Here is a 16,586-nt window from a genome sequence, read left to right as displayed (position 1 = left end):
AGTTGTACTAACACACAGTTCACACACACACACACACACACACACACACACACTTTTTGCCAACTGCTTCGTGTATTAAAAAAAGCAATACATACATATTTCTTATCTAAAAACCAGGCATGGAGGCTAGAGTGGGTAGGGCACTTGCCTTGCAAGTGGGCAACCTAAATTAGATGCCAGGCATCTTATGAGATTCCTCAAGCCCCACTAAAAATTATTCCTGAGTACTGAGCCTGGAATAACCACTGAGCCTCACCAGGTGTGATCCCAAAACAAAACAAAATAATGATAAAAACCAGGCATGCATATTGAAATCTAATTATTTTGCAGGGTTTTTTTTCCTTTTAAACCTGTGTAGGTTCATATTAATCACTGTCAATAAATCATAATTTTAATAAAAAAAATATTGTCTGAGTTGAATGTGACATTGCCAGAACTCTATATTCAAATATTTTCCTCTTTGTGGGTTGTTGTTTATTTTTTAACCTTTTAACTTATTGAATGTTGGGATCATGTTTTCTTATTTCCAATCATTCCCAAACCACACACAACAATATTCTAAGCCATTCCTCATGGTTCCTTAATTTCATTTGCAAGTATTTTCAGGACTCAGAAACTACTGCACCTATTGGAGCATATGAGTAAGTGCATGGCAACCCTGGATATCCATTAGATATCCAACTTTAAAGCTATCAGTCTTGGGCTAGAAAGATATTATAGGAATAAGTATAATTATAAGCATGAGTATGAATATAAGTATCAGAATAAATATAAGACACTTGCATGTCATGCAGCTAAACCATGTTCAATCCCCAATATCACATATGGTCCTCCAGGCCTTGCCAAGCCTAAAACCTGAGCACAGAGGCAGGAGTAAGCAATGAGCATAGTTGATTGTGGTCCAAATTACCTCCTCCCTGCGTAAAAACAATCAGTCTTTGGGCATCTTCGTAGGCCAATTGAACTAGAGTTTCTGAGTGGAGGCCAGTACGGTATTGCATTTCTCACACACTCGTGTCATTAGAGTTAAAGTCATTGAAAGAGAAATGTTTCTTAGATCCAGTGCTCAGGATCATTGGGATGAGAATCTCTATGAGTGCCAGGTTTCAATTCCCCCAGATGACCCTCAAAGGCAGCAAGGCTGGAGCCCCCAGAAAATACTCAGTGGCATCCAGGATGGAGCGCCACTAATGGGGTACACCAGTTCATTCTTTTCTGTTCGAGCTCCAGTGTTCTCAGATCAGTACAGGACCTGTAGTTCCTTTTTTTCAGAAGGGGATTTTTGTTTGTTTTTGTTTAGGGGCCATATATGGTGATACTCAGGGGTTACTTCCAGTTCTGTACTCAGAAATCACTTGTGGCAAGCTCAGGGGATCACATGGAATCCAGGGGATTCAAACCTATCCACTGTGCTAAATTCTTGATCAAGAAATTCCAAACCAAATAAAGTTTTCTAATGATATTCACAGAATCTAGGTGTATATTGTTTTTGTTTCTTTGTCTTTTTGCTTTAGGGCCACACCTTACAGTTCTTAGGGGTTAGTCCTGGCTCTGAACTCAGGAATCACTCACAGCTCAAGAAACCATAAGGAGTGTTAGGAATGAATGTGCATGACGAGTGCTCTATCCAGCTGCTGCACTATCTCTCCAATCTCTAGTTGTACATTTTTTTTTTTTTGGTTTTTGGGCCACACCCGGCGATGCTCAGGGGTTCCTCCTGGCTGTCTGCTCAGAAATAGCTCCTGGCAGGCACGGGGGACCATATGGGACACCAGGATTTGAACCAACCACCTTTGGTCCTGGATTGGCTGCTTGCAAGGCAAACATCGCTGTGCTATCTCTCCGGGCCCTCTAGTTGTACATTTAAATCACAATTTTTTCTTTCCCTCCAGTGCCAGTCGAAGTCTTGATTTGATAAATGACTTAATTCTAGAAAAGCTTTGACCAGACCTCATGAATCCCTCCTCTTTGCCCCATGTTTTGGAGAGTCTTAAAGACCATGTTTGGAGTCAGATATATTCCATCCACTTTAATACAATATTACATTTACACCCCTAAGTCTATAGTATCGTGATGGTTGACAACATAGTACAGATAGAGAAACCGAGGCTCAGAAATTTTTTCTGTCTTGCAATTCTATAGACATTTTGACATGGAATAATGATTTGAACCCTGATCTCTTTGATTCTAAAGGTCATGCTTTTTATTACTATCACATTATTCCTTCTTAGTTTCTTCTATTCCTATGAATTTTGAGGGGTCTCCCAACCAATATTAAGGACCTTTGGGGAGGCCACTAGTAATTCTTCACCATCTAGGCTGGCAGTTCAATGCAAGGGACTAAAGATATTCTTCTATGGTGTTCATATATTGCACTACCAGTAATATTTAAACCACCCTGGCTATACTGGATACCACCAGGGCTACACCCAGAAATGCTCAAAGGACATGTGGTGCCATAAATCACATTGTAGACATGTGCCCTAACTATACTAGCTCCTTGCCCCATCTATGTCACTTTTAAATAAAAAATGTTAGTTGTATAATATATTGCTACCAACTTAGACTGTGCTAAATTTCACATGCTAAATTCTCAGACAAGATAAAGCAGAGATTATATGTTGCTGATTCTTTTTCTTTTTTTTTTTATCTGTTGCTGATTCTTAAGTCTATGAGGTGACCATAGGGGCTGAAGCAGTAGTGCAAGTGGTAGGGTGTTTGCCTTGCATGCACTGACTTAGGACAAACCGCAGTTCAATTCCCCGGCGTCCCATATAGTCCCCCAAGCCAGGAAAGACTTTTGAGCACGTGGCCAGGAGTAACCGCTGAGTGTCAACAGGTGTGGCTCAAAAACAAAAAACAAAACAAAAACAAAAAAAATGTTGACCATAAACAAACAGACTGTCCTTGTCTAAAAATCAGCCACAGATTAGACCCTCAACTATGGAAATAGCTTAAAGGGCACAGGTTTATTACTAACAAGCACAAAGTTCTAAGATCAATGTTTAGCATCTCATGGTCCCCTGAGCACTACCAGAGGTGGTGCTAGAGTCACCCAAGCACCACTGGACCAGAGCAGCACCTTATCACCAGCCAAGCATTGAACAATTTAGGCCATATAGCCATGCTGAGATTCCCTGAAAGAGGTCTCCAGACCTTCCAAGCTCTGCTTGAGAGCACATTTTCCACCCCCAGTAAAAGGTTAAAATTGATGCTACAAATGTTTGCAAAATTTTCAGAGCCAGAAAAGAATGCTTCACTGATCATTGTATTTCTAACATGTTCTTTGGCTTAGTAAGTGGTATTTTTCAAATGTCTCAATTCCTTAAAATCCTTTCCCCAGAATAGAATTCTAAATAAATGCATAATATCTATCTGTTAACCAAAGTATAATATTTTCTGATATTTAATTCTAAGTCCTTTGTATTATATTTAAGCATTTACATTAAATATAAAAACCATCCTTATAATGTCAATTATTAGAAGGAAGAAGTTTGGTTTTAATTTCTAAGAGATATTGTATACAAAATAAGAACCTAAAAGAGGGAGAAGAAACATTGTACTTCTTAAGGACTAGTCAGCCTGTTTCTGCATTAGCAATTTGGAACAGGCTGAAATGCTATAGTGAAGAGGAGGAATTCTGGAGTGATACCTAGAGAGAGGCTGAGTGGAAACTTTATTCTGAGATAATTCCAAACTACTCTAAGATTCCTCAGCAAGAGTGAAAAATGAGAGATTTCATTTAGAGGTTAAAATGCAAGAAAAACACATTCTGAGGGCTGGGAAGGTGGCGCTAGAGGTAAGGTGTCTGCCTTGCAAGCGCTGGCATAGGACAGACTGTGGTTCGATCCCCCGGCGTCCCATATGGTCCCCCCAAGCCAGGAGTGATTTCTGAGCGCATAGCCAGGAGTAACCCCTGAGCGTCACCGGGTGTGGCCCAAAAACCAAAAAAAAAAAAAAAAAGAAAAACACATTCTGGATCAGAATTGAGAGGGGCAAAATCATCTCAAGAAAGGAGGCTTTCCCAGGAGCGATTTCTTAGCACATAGCCAGGAGTAACCCCTGAGTGTCACCGGGTGTGGCCCAAAAAAAATGAAAGGAGGCTTCCTCACAAACATAGTCACCTTGTCTGCATTCAGCCAGCTCTAAAACTCATTGAGAACTCATTCTGTTCTCAAAGGAGATGTAAAACAATCCATAAAAAATTATGGGTACACTGGCCACACAGTTGAAAGCTGGCAATCTCAGGAGGAGAAATGGGCCACATCCTCACCTCACACTGCCAACGTCACATCTGCTGCTCCCATCACCCACAATCACTGCTTGCCAATGGCCCTTTTTCACCACTCTTCTACAGCTCTGCAGAGACACCAATCTGACCAAAACTCCAGGTATGCAGGTATTTAGGCTCATATCACCAGGGCTTTTTTTTTTTTTTTTTTTGAGAGTGTGGGTATACCCCCCCACACACACACACACACATACACACATGCACTTTCTTGTGCTTCAGGAAGCACTGGTAGCCAAAACCATGCCCCACAAAAGCCACAGTATCAGCAATAGTGCTTGGAATTCCTGGACAACTCCATTGAAAAAAAAAACTGTCCCTTAGAAACATACCAATCTAGATGCCAATCTAGAAGCCACCTAATGTTCAGAAACAAAAGAAGTAACTGAATGATCAACTTAGAACAAGAGCTTACTAAACTTTCTAATGATGACTTAATGACCTCATGGGAGATACAATAATTTTCACAAATTTTCTTGTTGCTATACCTTTCTTTCCTTCTTTTTTTTCCTTTCTGAATAATTTCTCTCTCACTTACCTAGAAATAAATAATGATGATATGATCAACTATGTGATACATGGCTATAAATAATTTTAAAAGGGAAGAAAAAAAGGAGGCTTCCTTCATGGTAGCATGGCTCTCCTCTATCTTGCACCTAGTTTTTCATTTCTGTTCTTCCTCCTCCTGAGTGGCAGGTTTAAATACTAACCTTTTAGCTCCTTTGAATCCTGAGAAGACCAATAACAGATATCCCCTGATTGAAAACAGGAAATAAAATATAAAGGACTTTGTGTCCATGACACAAAAAAGCTACTGTAATTCTGTTCCTAGAGAACTGACTTCTGACAACAAATTGTTCTCCATTGTAGACAAATATTTTGCATTCTTCTGTTGTCTGTCATCCAAGCCAATATAAACAAGTCAGTGTAAGTAGTATTTACCATTTGGGTAAGCTCCCCACACATAAATTAGCACTCCCTAACCCATGTCCTCTGCAAATTAAGGAGAAATGATAAATAAATTCAAGGGGGGAATATAAAGATGAGTTCTGGAATACCTGTGACTGAAGGTGTTACTATGATTGAACAGAAATATTCCTCTAACCAGTTCAAAGATGAAAAGGGCCCTCTTCGGCTTGACTACAAGATGGCTTAACATCTTTTTATTCCTGGGATTCATATCCCTGGAGGAAATTGGGTAAAGAGGTGAGAGGATGGTTGTTGCTAAGAGCTCCACCCTCACAGGTGCAGTACAAATGTAACGGTGCAAGAATCAAAGTCCCCAGTTCCCCAAACTGAATTTTACCTGTTAGTGTTAGCTGGAAAATTATTGCTTAGCCAGGATGGCACATTCGAATAAGAAACTATAATGATTTGGTTCTTTGTTGATTCTCTCTAATTTGTTCATTTGGTCTGACCTGCACTGAACAGAGGTCACTTCCCTTAGCCTCCTTTAGTTACAGGACTTGCTTAATTATTCTTGGCATCTAGTTACTCACCTTAGTGCTTTACAGATGAAAGTTGTCATTGACACCGAGGATAATGGAATTCTTTACAATAGAGGATGTTAAAGAGAGCTTTAACCTTGTCAAACAGGCTGGTTGAACATTTTTCATGCCTAGAGTGTTCTTTTTGCTCTTCAGTAGGCTATGTTTTTGGGTGGGTGGGTGGGATATACTCAGCAATCTCAGGGTTTATTCATGATTTTGTGCTCTGGATCACTTCTGGCAAGATTGGGGGTCATATGGGATCCCAATAATTGAACCCTAATTGGTTGTGTGCAAGGTAACTGCCCTTCCTGCTATACTATCTCTCCAGCCTAATCTAGACCATTTCAAGATCTACCCTCAATCCACCAATGGCTGTGCCTACAGACTGATTCAATCAGCCACATGATAGCACTTCAGTGGGACTCATTTGCAGGTGTTGTGTGGCTCTACAAGGGATGCTGAGCTGCTGCTTGGCGTCCGGCATCTAACTCTGTCCCTCACATAGATTTGATAACTGCTTTGAGCAAATCAGTTAACTTCTCAGGTTACTTAGTTGACAAGACATTAAACTGTTTTTAAGGAAGCTTTAACTTTAAAATACGATAACTTTTGTAGAGGTTTCTGTTAGAAATAAAAAAATTAAAACATTAACTATTTTCTTCGCCACACATAAACAATTGTTTTTGCTATGTTAGTGGGGCTTATATTTTACCCAAAGCAAAAGATAAATATCAGCATATAGATCAAAATATAAATATTAGGCTGGGAGTTAACTCCAAGGGCTGGAGCATGTGCTTTGCATGTGGATATTCTAGCTTGTTTACTGGTACCAGGGGCTTCCAGAGCACCACAAGTAACAAGTATTAGCTCCCAGCACAGAGCTGGATTTGGCCCAAAAACAAACAAAAGGATGTGATTCATCCATTCTCTTACCACCTCTCATATTTCATACATCCACATATGAACATGCTATAGTCGTATCTATTTAGATTAACTGTTCTTGTCCTTGTTTCTCATTAAAGCACATCTCACTGAACACTGTCTTATACATATGAACCACCATAGAAAACATCACATTGTTTTTCATTGAAAGAATGTGGAAAACTTATTGAACCCAGCTTCTGTCATTATTGCCATATTGAACATTCTTTTTTATTTTTTTGAATAATATGGAATGCTTCATGAATTTGCATGTCATCCTTGCACAGGGACCATGCTAATCTTCTCTGTATCATTCCAATTTTAGTATAGGTGCTGCTGAAGTAAGGACCATATTAAACATTCTTTTTTTTTTTTTTTTTTGGTTTCGTGCCACACCCGTTTGATGCTCAGGGGTTACTCCTGGCTAAGCACTCAGAAATCGCCCCTGGCTTGGGGAGACCATATGGGGCGCCGGGGGATCGAACCGCTGTCCTTCCTTGGCTAGCGCTTGCAAGGCAGACACCTTACCTCTAGTGCCACCTCACCGGCCCCTCATATGGAACATTCTTACCATATTTTCCGGTGTATAAGATGACTTTTGAAACAAAAAAAGTCAACTGAAAATCGGGGGTCATCTTATACACCAAGTATATCCCGAAAAATGTTTCAATATGCTGCTAAACGAAACAAACAAACAAAAAAAAAATCAGGCTGCAGAGTTTCCAAATCTCTTTCTTGGGGGCTCCCAAACAGTACTCAAGAGATCTGGGGGCCACTTCTGGCAAAACCCAGCTAACCTTGTTAGTGGTTCAGTGCTAGGGTCCGAGAATGGGTGTTGTTTGGTTTATGTAGTGGGGGAGATTAACTGACACCACCAGGGAATTGCCAGAGAAGGTGCCTATGATAAGGGACCAATCACTATAAGGCTGCTCGGACGCCTCTCTAACTCAGCCAATCCAAGCAGGCTTTTTATGCATACAAATTAGACAACTGTAGAAAAACAGCCCTTAAGATGGGCTTGGATGGTGGATGGAGGCCTTTGTCCTTAGGCCCCGCCACCTGGCTCCATCCCCCATTAACCGGCAGGTCATTATCTTCAGGTGGTCCTGGCGGGTATTGAACTCACTCACAGGTAGGCTTCCAGAGAGATAACATCTTTATTGCCGTGGCCAGCAGATGTGGCTGCTAACCATTTACGCATGCCATTCTTTTTTTTTTTTTTTTTTTTTTTTTCGGTTTTTGGGCCACACCCGTTTGACGCTCAGGGGTTACTCCTGGCTATGAGCTCAGAAATCGCCCCTGGCTTGGGGAGACCATATGGGATGCCGGGGGATCGAACCGAGGTCCGTCCTACGCTGGCGCTTGTAAGGCTTACACCTTACCTCTAGCGCCACCTTCCCGGCCCCACGCATGCCATTCTTAGCTAGCCCTGCATCTTACTTCTTTCATCCATGTCACCTCCAACATCCATCCTGGCAAAAGACCAAAAGCCCCCTATCCCTGGGCCCAAAGGCCTTTTCTAACCTTCTCAAGACCCCTCCCAAGAATGGGAGGGGTCTTGCAGGTAAAGTTACACGTAATATCCACGTCCCAAGAGCCCTCCCAGGAATGGGCGGGTCTCAGGTAGATACACCTAAATCCAGGGTGGAGTCACATCTCCCCCTTCTCTGAAATATAAGTGAGCTTTTGTAAATCTGACCCCGCCTTTAGCCAAAGGTGGGTAATATTTCCAAAGCAACAATGTAATAAAGTGAAAATTAACATACCAGCCCTTTTCAAAAACATAACATTTCTGCAAAATATACCATATACCTGTAACTTAAAATTTTCGTAATGCTTTTTTACCAAGTACTATCCTGGAACTTTCATGTTTCTATACCTTATAATACTATATAAACTATTTCTTGAGAGAACTTTTCGTTCCTATAAATTTTCCCTAAACACAAGTACTACAGCAAAAAATGCAGAACATACATTTTTAAAACAGGCTCAATACATTAAAATACACAGTAGAAGACTATACCAATGAAAATATTAACTATGGAAAACAATAAAGCACATTAAATTGTCAAGAACATGACTTAGATCAGGGGTCTCAAACTCAATTTCCCTGGGGGCTGCAGGAGGCAAAGTCGGAGTGATCCTTGAGTGCAAAGTCAGTAGTAAGCCTTGAACATTGGGGGGTGTGACCCAAACAACTAAAACAAAACAAAACAAAAAAAGATTTCTCTAGGGCAGGGCCACAAAATGTTGTACGGAGGGCTGTTTGCGGCCCACTGGCCGCAAGTTTGAGACCCCTGACTTAGATTAAAGTTAGATGCAGGCGGTTATTTTTTAAGATCTTAAAATGGGCTAAGCTGAATCACTCCCCTTTTTTTAAAATTTTTAAACCATTAACTAACTAAAACTTATCCCATCACCAACTTTGTGTAAAATATGTGACTACCCTTCACCTAAAACCACAAGTCCAGACGCTGGTTTGTCCCACGCTGCTCTCACCACGTGGTTTCACTGCATGGAGTTTCAGCCTCTGCAGGCTGGTCCTCTTGCGTGGATCCCAGGCTCGCTGCTGGGTTGGCAGCTTTTTTCCGCAGGGCACGTTTGGATGTTGAGGTCAAAGTGATTCAAACTAAAAGTCCAGTCCGAAATTTTCAAAGTCGAAGTCCAAATTCAAGCCGAAGGATCTGGGGGTGATCCAAGTTTTCACCTCCCCTGTTTTAGTTGCCCTCCTGCCCCTAGAAAGGGTGTCGGCCATATTTGAAAATGGTTCCATGTGGCCGAACGCTTTGGGCTGACTCCATGTGAAAAGAGCTAAAATCAAACAGAAGATCAGAAATCTCACCATCATCACTGCTTTCTTGGGTCTAGGATTCAGGTCAGAGTTCAGGCACCAGTTGTAGAAAAACATTGTCACAGACAATGTTTTGGACCCGAATCTACACTGTAAAAAGCCTGCTCAGATTGGCCAGAGTCAGAGAGGAAGTCTATTACAGTATAACCTTTGAATCTTTGCTTGTTTTGATTGGCTCACTGTGGTACATAGAGGTGCAGCTCAGGAATGTTCTGTCTGATACAGCGAATATAGGCCTAAACCTATGTTTTAACTAAAAAATTAGGGGGTTGTCTTACATGCCCAGTTGTCTTATACACTGGAAAATATGGTATATTTTTCCTAAAAAGAATTTTTAGAAGTGAATTTATTAGACTTAGTTGTATCCTTCTTTTTAAGAACCCTAATCATACTCCAAATTGTCCTTCAGTAAGTAGTACTAATTTGCTTCTCCCCAAAAATGCCTTTTGCTCTCCCCATTCTTTTTTGTATGTCTGGTATAATTCTACTACTTTTTTCTTTTATTAATTATTTTATTTAAAACCATAGTTACAGGTTGTTCATAATATAGTTATTTTTTCCCCTCTAACACAAAGGTCTGTTTGTCCCTCACATACTTTTCTTTAAAGGGCCCAGAGGTTCCATCCCTCTGTAGGCAGCCTCCAGGCTAGGGGAAAAGCATGTGGGACCACTTTGTAGTGATCTAAGAATCTTCCAAATAAGTAACAGTCATTCAGAACCCCAGACCTGTATTTCTGCAGTTCAGGAGAATTCATTCTTAGTATAGAAAACTCATTTTCTCATGGCAGTGATTCAGGCTGCTCACTTCACAGAGAATATTGCCAGCACCAATTTCTTTCTCTGTTATGGAGGTCAGGGTTGAAGCAACTGCTTACAGGGCAAAGCTGTTTTATGGATTCTCTGAGCTCTCTGCTTTTTTCTTTACAGCTGATTAACACCCAGTGGCTATTTATGTTTAAAAGGAAAGAAGAAAAGAAAAGAAAAGAAAATTTCAGTTCTTTGGTGGTTTAATTAACTTTCTTAATACAGTGTTCACCACAGTTTGATGGAATCCAAACAAAGATTGTGTGTATCATAATGCTTGATTTCATTCATGGTAATTCATTGCCACAACTAATTCCAAATATTGTCTCAGGGCTAGTGTGGTCAGAATAAGGCCTGACCCAACCCTGTATGGGTACCTTGGGGGGACTCCTGAAGTCTGAGTAGTTGATATGTGGTTGGAGGCTGACTTCTGAGACTTTTGACATTTGGTCTCAACTTCATAGTAAAGATCTTAAAATCAATCTTCTAACCTTCATTAATCCCAGACTCAATGACACTGAGTTGCTTCTGTTAATTTTGAAACACTGTGGGTAACTGCCTTATTCTTTGAACAACCAATTAACATTTTTTATTGAAAATTCAGAGAGCTTGAGGTATTTTAGGCACTGACTGTGTATCTTTGGAATTAAAGAATCACATGTATATTAATTCTTATAATATAATTCTTCCATATTATACTGTAGAAGTAATAGCATTTTGGAAGTTTGTTTTGTTGGGTTCTTTTTAGTTTTTGTTTTGTTTGTTTTGGGTTTTTATGAGTGGATGAGGGGAGAACTACACCTACAGTGTAGATGCTCAGGGTCTATTCCTGAATCAATGCTAATGGGTCACTCTAGAGGTGGTTAACGTTCAGCTAGGGACTGAACCCAGAGTTCTGCATGCAAATCATGAATTCCAGCTCTTAAAGCCATTCTCCATAAAGTACAAGTTTTAAGTGCTTGGATAGCTAAGTCATATTGCCTGAATTCAAACCTACCTTTCACATTTCTCAGCTTTGTCTCAATTTCTGCATATAAAGTCAGAATAATAAAACTGTCTATTTTGAGGTTTTTAAATAGAAGACTAATTAACAAGTATGAATCATTAAAACAGTCCCTGCAACTTTGCCTTGCCCCTCATGTCTCTCTCTCTTTGTCTCTCTCTCTTTGTCTCTCTCTCTCTCTTTCTCTCTCTCTCTCTCTCTCTCTCTCTCTCTCTCTCTCACACACACACACACACACACACACACACACACTGAGTTCTTTTTTTATTTGTTTGTTTTGGGGTCACACTTGGCAATGCTCAGGGATTACTCCTGGCTCTGCCATCAGCAGTGCTCAGGGTATCATATAGGATGCTAGCGATTGAACCTGGGTTCAATTTAACCTTAATTGCTGTACTATTGCTCTGGCCCCTTATTTTTATTTTTTCAGTATTTATTATTATGATTTTTTAAAATTATTATTATTAGTTTCTTGGCCACTCCTGGTGATACTCAGGGATTACTCCTGGCTCTGCACTCAGAAATCACTCTTGGCAGGCTTGAGGAACCATATGGACGCAGAGGATTGAACCTGGGTCAGCCGTGTGCAAGGCAAATGCCTATCCACTGTGCTATTGCTCAGACCCCACAATGAGTTCTTGTATTGCACATAACAAATATTTCTTATATTTGTAACAGTTCAGTATTCCATTGAGGAGTGAGAATGTAAATAATCTACCATCAATTTTCCTGCCAACTGCTATCCATTACCTGCTTTGTGCAAGGCACAGTGGTTGACGAAGTCATGGAAAAATCCCTCAAGAAGGTTGGTAATTTTACACATATCCTGCAGTTTTATGATGAGGAAAATTTTATGTTTCAAGAAGTTGCCTGTTGCCCAGCCTGGCTAAGACTAAGTCAGGACTCCATTCATCACAGGATGGCATGAAGCGTGCACTGATCTCCAACTCGTTATTTCCTTTCAGCCTTTCTAAGTGACCTCACCTTTGTTGACGATCTCTGCTCTTGAAAAAAGACAAGGCTATAGGACAAAAAACAATTCCCATTGTCCTTTGAAAGAAACCATGAAATAGGTTATTATTGCATGTCACTGATTACAAGGCACATCTGCCCCCGACCTTTTTCACTCTGAAATCAGATGCTGTCAGAAAGCCTGGTCTTTGCAATCACACGCACAAACATAGTCATGGTTGCTCAGCTGTCATTTCGTTTGAGTTATGTGCATTGTCGGTATCACATGATTTGAGATTTATTGTCCTTAAAATGTCTTCCAAAAGGTCACAGTATGATTCACTTTGAAATGAAAAGTTAGAGAATCTACAGGAAAGCACAGAAACAAAGCACTGTGTTATATGGTAAAAAAAAAAAAAAAAAAAAAAAGGTGCCATCTCAGTCTCATCATTTTTTTTTAAAAAGTCAAAATGTAGAGAAAACTAGGGCCCTAGTTTGGTTGATAGCATTTTTATGCTTTTTTATGGTACATGAAATAATGGTTTATTTTACAGTTAACAGTTTCTTTAGATTTGATGAAATATTTTAAGCATTTTGTTCTATGGATGAAATGTTTTCCCTTTGTTGCTATTATGATGATAGTGAATTGTACACACTTGTGGTGCTAACACACCATTATGGTTATGATGTGGTTATGATGCTTGTACCTAAGGATCACATTCATTTAGCTACAGAGCTCATACACATTCTAGCCGGAATGTTCATTGGTAGGGGTGAAAGGATGTTATGTATTCACACACTTTCCAAAGTCACACTTTACCCCACAATGCTGATACACTTTAGCTGTGATCCTCACACATACCATACTATATGCTGGAGTATATACAGCATGTTGTAACCATTGAGAGTTCCAGACAACAGAACCAATAAGTCTGACCTTTTTGCATTATCTAACTTACAGCCTCGTGCATGGCTCTTAGATACTGAGTCATCTCCCAAGTTACATTTTAAACACTTCAAAGCCCTAGAAATATTAAAAGATCCAAAAGAGTTACTTTTAAAGTTCCCAACATTTCAATTTTTCCATTTCTTTTTTAAATCATAATAATATCTTTATTTAAATTTCAGTCATAAAAAGTACACCCTTCCCTTCACCAATGCAACTGACAGAACCAAATTCTCACATTAAATTAGTTCAGTGGTTCTCAAATAGTGGGGTGCTCCCCTACAGGGGGTCGTGAGGCTCCATAAACAGCAAACACTATCATAACAAGCTAAGCCCTGTGTTTTATGTCTCTGTATGTCTCTGGAGCTGAAAGTTGCTGAAGCTGAGAGTTGCTCAAAACATGCTCATTGTAGCCATTAATCCAGACATCACCTCTGATTAAAAAAAATCAGCTCAAATTATTTTATATATTTTTGGTTTGCAGGTTAAAGTATTTTTAAATAAAGATACTATTTACAGTCACACGGAGGTGCAAAAAATGTTTTCTTTTTCTTAGGGGGGCATGACAGAGAATAATTGAGAAGCACTGAGTTAGTTCAAACCTGTTGGGCTTTTTTTTTTCCACTTGTTTTTATTGAGGGGAGGAATTGGGTCACACCTAGCAGTGTTCAGGGCTTCTTTCTGGCTCTACACTCAGGAATCACTTCTGACAAGCTCAGGGGATCAAGCGGGATGCTGAGAATCGAACAAACCTGGGCTGGGCACACACAAGGTAACTGTCCAATCCACTGTACTTATCTCTCTGGTTCCCAAAATTCATTTTATTTTTTAAACTTAATTATGTTGAAAGAAAAATTATATAATATTTTAAGGCAAAGTCTTTTATTTTTTAAAGCTGAGTGGTTTTAATATAAATTTTAACAAAACTTTAAAAATTAAAATGAGAAAAAAGAACTTGTTTGGCCACTCACCACTTAAAAATATCTACAATAGTATGCAGATATGTAGTGTTCTGTAGAAATACATATTAATTATTGAGTCCTGGATGGTGATGGGTGGAAGGTGAGGCCTTTCTCTATCAGACAGGCCATGCACCTGCAACCCCCTCCAGCCATCGAATCTCAGGGTTCAGGGTAGTCACGAGGAAATGATCCACAACAGTCATTAAGTTCCAGGAGACATTCAAGGCCCTAGCAATCAAGAGTAGCTTCTAAGCTTAAACCTTTTAAGCAGGCTCCATAAGCAGCCCCGCACTTTAACCTACCCCTGATATCTCTCCATGTTGACAGCCCTCCTGCTGCTTCTTCCTGTCTCCTCTACACCCCTCAGGCAACCTCTTTGTTACCTTCCATAGACCCCTCCCAGAAGTGGGCTGGTCTGACCATCAGGTAAAATTAGCATTTAGCCTAGGGTGGGGTGACAGGGTTCTTTATGGAAACCTTCCCATTTTGATTAGATTCTGCTCCTTGTATCCACTGTGAGCACCACCACTAACTGTTATCTGCTAGCCTCTCTTTCCAGCAAATGTGGGAAAATGGTATAGCTATATATGCAAAGCACAGATTTGACAACACTGAAAACATGAAATCTAATCTGAAACCACCAAACTTTATAACGTGCCTGAAAAGGTGGCAGGTGGGGTGATCAGAGTGACAGTGCAATGGATAGAAGGTTTGTCTGGTGCATGGCTCAGCCGAGTTCAATCCCCTACATTCCATATGGCCTCACAAGCCCACAAGGAGTAATTCCAACGAGCAGAGACAGGAATAACCCCTGAGAATTACTGTGTGTGGCTCAACACCTCTCTGCAAAATAAAAGGACATGGGAGATGATCCGAGTATAGGAACACTAGTTGAGGAAGTTTATGGGATTGGTGTTAAAATATTATATGCCTAAAACTCAACTATAATTTGTAAATTGTGGTTTTATAATTGAATAAATTATTTTGAAAATATCTTGACCAAACTGAAAGTTGTTACCAACTTGGTGCTTAACTTTTTGGTATTCATAATTCCCATGTTTATTTTTGTAACCAAGGCATCAAAGTTTGCATGTCCTACTTGGGCTTTGATGACTGACTGCATTTGCTGGAAGCTTCACCACGAATTCTTAATTACATTTAGACAACAATTTTAGACTTGTCAGGAAGGGATTTAATTTTAGCTTAAGGAAATCATTTTCAAACTTGGTACTTGCTCTTCAATTGACTTTCACTCTGTAAACTCAGTAATAAGTCTTCTTTCACTCAACAGAGAAGCACTTTCACATATCCAGGACTCTGGATCAACTAGCTGAGAGAATTTTTTCATCAGCAAGTGATGCTTTCCCATTTTGTACTTCTTACAATTATGGCTATTATGTTTTCAGCTCATTAAATTTAATTATTTTTTAAAATTCATTGGTGATATAGAGTGAAGCTGTCAGAGAGTTATGGTTGCAGAAATTAATTAACAAATGAATGGAAGTTCTTGTTAATGCCAGAATTTTCTGCTATTATTCTTTTATTTTTATTTAATAAGTTCATAGTGGGCTTGAGACCTGCAATAGGAGGCATGGGGAAAGGAAAGCATTAAAAGTCCAAAGTAAAAGAAATACAAGTCTTAGACCCTGACCAGAAACAGAACTCAGGACTCATCTTCCAACTACATTATGGCAGGTTCTATGTTTAGAAAACCCACAGATATGTTGGTTCCCAAATCATCTCTAGCTGGTATTTATGCTTAGTGGATGTCATAAATAAGCTGACATGAAAAGTTAGACTAGACTCCTGTATCTCCTCTTGTTCAGATGAGATTTCTACAGCCTGTGGAGGTCCTTTTCTGTAAAGAGGTGGCACTTAGTGGGAACTTTCAACAGCAAACTTGTCAGACTCTATTGCTGTGAATTCTGTACTTAATACTGAGAATTGGTTCCAAAGCTATAGAATGAATTGAATATTTAGGATCTTCATTTAGAATGTCTATAGAAATACTGGAAATTTAATATTGAGAGCTGGTTACAAAGCTATGTAGAAAAATTGAAGAGGTAATGGGAGGAGGTTATTTTCAATCACATCCATAGACCTCTTCAGCTAAATTCTCTATCTTTGTGTTCAAAAAAGTGTGCAGTGCAAACTGCTTTACTGGAATGCCTAAACCTCTGAATTCCAGTTGGTTTTCCCCAGTAGGCAAGAGTCTGGGGAGGAGAAAAGAAGATTAAAGTGTTTACCTGGAGTGTAGGAGGTTGGCCCCCAAATCACTACTAAAATGCTCACTATTCATTATCCCCTACCTATTATCTCTGGCACTTTGCCAAACAGCTCTGTCAGCAACAGAAAGGAAACTCCTTTTTT

General features: G+C 39.7%; 1 non-coding gene across 1 annotated transcript; it reads right to left on the bottom strand.

The window, feature by feature from the left end:
- Positions 1-6,941: 6,941 nt before the first annotated feature.
- On the bottom strand, positions 6,942-7,048 carry LOC126010642 (U6 spliceosomal RNA). Its single transcript, XR_007496661.1, has one exon. It is a non-coding gene; the product is annotated as a U6 spliceosomal RNA (small nuclear RNA).
- Between the last annotated feature and the right edge of the window lie 9,538 nt (positions 7,049-16,586).

Source organism: Suncus etruscus, chromosome 5, assembly GCF_024139225.1.
Source record: "Suncus etruscus isolate mSunEtr1 chromosome 5, mSunEtr1.pri.cur, whole genome shotgun sequence".
NCBI classification, from domain to species: domain Eukaryota; kingdom Metazoa; phylum Chordata; class Mammalia; order Eulipotyphla; family Soricidae; genus Suncus; species Suncus etruscus.
The sequence above is the reverse complement of the archived record's forward strand: the minus strand, read 5'-3'. Positions and strand labels throughout refer to the sequence as shown.